This window comes from Mesoplodon densirostris, chromosome 8 (genome assembly GCF_025265405.1).
Source record: "Mesoplodon densirostris isolate mMesDen1 chromosome 8, mMesDen1 primary haplotype, whole genome shotgun sequence".
NCBI classification, from domain to species: Eukaryota; Metazoa; Chordata; class Mammalia; order Artiodactyla; family Ziphiidae; genus Mesoplodon; species Mesoplodon densirostris.
The window spans coordinates 16,031,671-16,037,728 of NC_082668.1; positions in this window are offsets into that span (position 1 = coordinate 16,031,671).

Genomic DNA, 6,058 nt, shown 5'->3' on the forward strand with positions numbered 1-6,058 from the left:
CTGACTCTTCAGTAGGAGAATTTGCAATGCTCACCTTTTCACTGGAATTCCCTAGCTTATATCCATCCCCAAGTCCAAGTTAATTCAGCCTTGTCAAGGTGTGAGAAAAGGAAAAGCATTCCATCCACGTGAAACCACACAATTATAACTTGGGCAGAAAACACATTTATTGGTCAAAACTTTACAAACCGAGAGCTTTTAAAAAGCACACAGCCACACACCCAATAATGAAAATATAAAAATTCACCATCCCCTATAAAGAGTTTAACAAGTAATAAACTGTTATGCCCTAGTTTTGAATGATATAAAGGAGGAAGCCTCATAGATAAATTTCTCTGATTTTTACTTAGATATTTAAATTATTTCTTAAAAACACCATGATGAAAGGTCACTGTGAAGAAATTTCAGTAGCAATCTGTGTTTTATAAATGACAAGAAAGTGAGACAATCGTTTGAACTCACTGCATGTCTTGGAGGAACACAATCAAATGAGGATGGTACAGGAAAAGGAAAATCATCACATAAATCTGCATCTCCAACTAGATGTCATCACAATGACAGAAAAAAGGCCAGGGAGAGACCACAGAGATAGAGCCAGAAGGAACCTCGGAGATCATTCACTCCTAACTCTATTTACATAGGAAGCCACTGAGCCCACTTCACACAGCCAATTAGTGGAAGGCCAGAGGCTAAAGGATGATTTGAACATAGAAGCCTGGAGAGCAGAAAAGAATGGGATAGTTACTTTCTCTGGTTGTCTCAACATGACTGCATCCCCATAAAAGAGGGATTGAAATCCAACCAACAAGACGTTAAGCTCCAAGTTGGTTTGGAAATGGAATAGGAGAGAATCACGCCAATTCTCAAAGCCTTTGAGAATACAAGGAAGGTTGGATTTATCTTTATTCTCAAGAGAGTCTAAGATAATTCATAACCAGAATCTAAGAGCTATTAAAAAAAAAATCAGCTGTGACAAGCCAGCTGGAGGAGGCTGAAGCCAAAATGGACTGGGGCCTGGAGCGGACTGCGAGGTGATAGAAGCTCTGCTTGCACCCCTGTCTGAGGAGTGGGATTGCTTTGGCTGCAGTAACAATCACAACACAGCTGAGAGGGAAGAAGTGTGCAGGCTCTGTCACCCGCCCTGGGCCTGAGGCAGCTTGCCCCATCCTGCTGCTCCAATACATCAGGTTCCAGTGGCTAAGCCTGTTGCTGGAAACTTGGGCTTTGCCCAGGACGCATCACCAAAATAGCTCTTGCAAAAAGGAAAAGTCAACAGTGTGGTGTACTGATCTCAAGAAAGAAAAATATTCTTAATACCAATAAGACAGAGCTTGCTGCAGAGTTGTTAAATTCCTTGCCTTAAGTGTATTTTTAATCGTACTCTACTTCTTTGATGCTTTTGCTTTATAGGAGGATTCCTGGGTTTATTAATCAACAGTCACAGAATAGCAGTACCTCCTGTTCAATCTAGAACATGGAGTCAGTTCCAATGCGTATTAAACCTCACTGGGGTTCAACTGCTTCATCTGCAGAAAGAATAACTGACAGACTATGAAGTCCCTTCTAGCTCTAAAACTGGGCTTCCAGGGCACCATCCATCCAACTTCCTGGTCAATGCCTCAAGCATTCACGGAGAGATGGCAGAAGTCTGCTCTCTTTGGGCCAGGATCAAAACACACGCAAGGCACAGTTTCTGCCACCGAGGAACTCATCACCCCATGGGTTATCTATGGATTGAGATAAAACTTCTTCTTCTCATATAAGATATCAAGGCCCTAAGCTGATGGTGCTTGGGAAGGATTAATTAAAATAACTAAAATATTGGGTTGGCCAAAAAGTTCATTCGGTTTTTCGTAACATTGAAATCTGGAACAAACTTTTTGGTCAACCCAATACAAGGCATTAGAGAAATCCCTTTGTTTTAAATATAAAGAACTGCTTCTGTGTTTACCATCCCAGAGAAACAGGAGCAACTATTTGGTTATTTCGACACTGCCTTGCTTTTCTCCTTTAAAAAGATATACAAATTCTACTAGAAGGAACTCTCCCAGCCCCACAAATAGACATTTTATCACCTAGCTTAGAAAAATATATATATATATGAGAACTAGCAAACTTGGGCTCTTGGAAAAAACCAACCAACCGACAGATCCCATCAACATTTTCTCCTGTTTCAGAGGAAGAGAAGACAAAAATAATGCACCACAAACATGTTTTCACATTTATCACAAATTTGGCAATCTGCACCAGTGAGGTAGTTTGGAAGTGACGCAAAGTTACAGAAGTAAGGGCAATGAATCTAGATTCCACCTCCTGTGCTTCCCTTGACAGAAATGTACCTTCTACTGGAAGTAGGGATTTTACTTTTAACCCTACACAAATAATAAAGGCTCACTCATCACCCCTGATTTATACAGACTTTGACTGTTTTCACAGTCATGGTGAAGGGTTTGCATAAATCACACAGCATCCCTTGCCCTGGTTCCCCTTGAGACAGAGAAAAACTGGCTGGCTTTCCTAAGCACCAAAGCTGCAAACTTCAATGTGAACGTCATAGACCTAGCTGGGTAGGGACCATTTCAATACTTCTCGTTGCAAGACAAAGGAAATGACTCAGCCTGCACCTGGTGTGCAAAGGAAACAGGAGAAAGAGATGTCCAAATCAAATAGCATAAATGCACATTTTCTTAAGGCAATATGCCCAGTTTCTCTTCCGGTGTTCTGGGGTTACTTTTGTTGTTGTTGTTGTTCTTGTTCTTGTTATTTTGTTTTGCTGTTTAAATTTTACATATAATTATATATTAGATGAGAAGCTTTAAAGTTGAGGAGATCTCCATCCAACCATACTAGTGAATACAATATATGGCTCACGTTTGTGTTGTAGTAAAAATTCCTATCAAAATATTCATTTGTGGGCTTCCCTGGTGGCGCAGTGGTTAAGAATCCGCCTGCCAATGCAGGGGACACGGGTTCGAGCACTGGCCCGGGAAGATCCCACATGCCGCGGAGCAACTAAGCCCGGGAGCCACAACTACTGAGCCCACATGCCTAGAGCCTGTGCTCCGCAACACGAGAAGCCACTGCAGTGAGAAGCCCGCGCACCGCAACGAAGAGTAGCCCCCGCTCACCGCAACTAGAGAACGCCCATGCAGCAACAAGGACCCAACACAGCCAAAAATAAATAAATAAATTAATTAATTAAAAAAAATATATATATATTCATTTGCAGTCTGTAGGACTGTATGGAACTTACAACTATGCTTTGAGTTTATGAAAGGACTTCTGGCTTTGCTGGATTAAGACCTCTGGAGATCAACTCCCTAATACGTACCTAAAAATAAGATTTTATGTATGCCAAAATTAAAGTTGCTGATGTCTAGATTTTTTAAATGGCATAATTCTAAATAAATTCATCAGAGCAGAACTTTTCCCATTTTTCAGGGCCTCTGCTTTCCACGCATGGGCTTTAACTGCTTCCTAGACAATCCAGTGGAGGTTGGTGGTCATCTTGGCTGCCTCACTACTGAGTGTGATATTAAAATTCACACCTTGTGAGATCACAAAAGACTGTGTCATGAGATTTTCATACACTTCTCCAAAGGAATGAAGTTCATGGATTTTATAATACTTTTTTTTTTTTTGCGGTACACGGGCCTCTCACTGTCGTGGCCTCTCCCGTTGCGGAGCACAGGCTCCGGACGCGCAGGCTCAGCGGCCATGGCTCACGGGCCCAGCCACTCCGCAGCATGTGGGATCTTCCCAGACCGGGGCACGAACCCGTGTCCCCTGCATCGGCAGGCGGACTCTCAATCACTGTGCCACCAGGGAAGCCCGGATTTTATAATACTTAAAGGCCTTTAGTTGTTGTGGTTACTTGGGACTCACAGCTCTGCTCAGAAAGACTTACCCCTGACCAGCTAGGGCATAGTTTTATGTAAATGGTGCTCCTTTTACATTTGTTTGGTATTGAGTAATACCAAAAAAGGATTTATCGTCAAATTACCCACATCTATTAAAATAGGATGTGTCCTGGGAATTCCCTGGAGGTCCAGTGGTTAGGACTTGGCGTTTTCACTGCCAGAGGCCAGGTTCAACCCCCTGGTCGGGGAGCTCCCGCAAGCCACAAGGAGAGGCCAGAAAAAAAAGAGAGAGAGAGAGAATAAAATAGGATGTGCCCTATTCCCTGCTTTGACAAAAAAACTGATCTAATTTTAAGGCCTTGGGTCAGTGGCCTCCTGGACTGCTCAACCATATGAAGCCAAAGGGATGCTGGCCTAAAAGTCTTCTATAGAACAATTGAGAAGGTTCCCTTTTTCGTGTGTGAAATGCTTTTCTACTCACGGCATTACCCAGCATGATTGTGTTTTGCTGTTGCTACACCCAATCCAGGCTCTAGCCCAGGGACCGATGTTTTAAAAATTAGGGATTTTAACACGTATTAACAGTAAGTTAGAACAACTCAATAAAGTTGTCCCCAAATACTGAGAGTGGAGGAGGTATAGAAAGACATGTGGCAGTGAAGATCACTTGGAAACTAGATATTCTTCTTACTTATTGGATAATTACTTAATGCTTAGTGACTAATTCTCAGAAACCCTCCTCAACTTGCTCTTTACAAACCAGCCTGCGATATTGTCAATTACCGGCACGGGACAATCACACATAAATTACCTCCTTCGGAAAGTACCTCTTTTCTTAGAATAGGTTTCATACTATGGTACAGCTTTAAAATATTCTTCACCTATGGCAAGGTTTGTGTGTTCACCTAGAAATACGCCCATTCAACAAGTACTTATTTCATGCCTACTATGTATCATGAGCTGACCCAGGCGCTAAGGAGACATCCATGAACAGGAAGGACAAGGATCCCGCCCTCTCGGACCTGACATTCTGGTTTAGGGAGAATGATATAACCCGAGTCAATGGTGAACTGGTCACATCTCACCAGAGAGGGCGCTGTCTCTCAGAGCTCATCTTACTCGAAGAGGCCATATTGGAAGACAATTAAAACCCCTCCTTTTACTGTGAAAACCTTTTGGAATTTCAATGTCTTAAAACTCGTCCAAAGCATGTCTTCCAAAAGACCTCCTTACCTGTAGCAAATGCACATATTTCTAAGCAAATGGCAACAATGAATATTTCTAAGCATAACTAGAAAAGAGAAGACATGCTGTCATCCACATGGGTTTCCATATGGTAGATTCATCCTGTTTCCAAAATGGCATTAAAATTCTGCAATATTGTATAAAAATGTGTTGGTTGATATGACCTAAAGGATCAAATTAGCTAAGTTTTAAAAGTAACATTATTCACTAATAAATGGTCTGTTCAAGCAGAAAAAAAAAAAATGATGTCCTCCAGTTCCACATGGCAAATTATTTTACACACTGTCTTGTAAATGTTCCAGCTGTGCTGAACAACAGCTGTCATATTCAGTGAAAACGCCACATTAAGTTATTGTAATATTTAGTAAAGGGGTCTAATTCTTTTTTTTGAAGCTGTCATTTTTTTTAAGCACATGAATAATTTTGGGGGCTTTTTTGGCTGCATTGGGTCTTCATTGCTGCGCACAGGCTTTCTCTAGTTGTGGCAAGCAGGGGCTACTCTTTCCTGTGGTGCATGGGCTTCTCATTGCAGTGGCTTCTCTTGTTGCGGAGCATGGGCTCTAGGCGCACAGGCTTTAGTAGTTGTGGCTCGCAGGCTCAGTAGCTGTGGCTCGTGGGCTCTAGAGCACAGGCTCAGTAGTTGTGGCGCACGGGTTTAGTTGCTCTGAGGCATGAGGGATCTTCCTGGACCAGGGCTGGAACTCAAGTACCCTGCATTGGCAGGTGGATCCCTAACCACTGCGCCACCAGGGAAGTCCCGCACGTGAATAATTCTAAACCTTTTCTTAACTTGTAAAATAATTTTTACCTTCCTAAATGAGGAAGACGATTAAAAGGCTGATAATCATCTTCAACCTTACCCTATAGTCACCCACTGGGTTTTTAGTTACCATAGATAAACATCAACATCTGTCACCATACATAATACTTCTCAGTTGCAAATATGATTACTT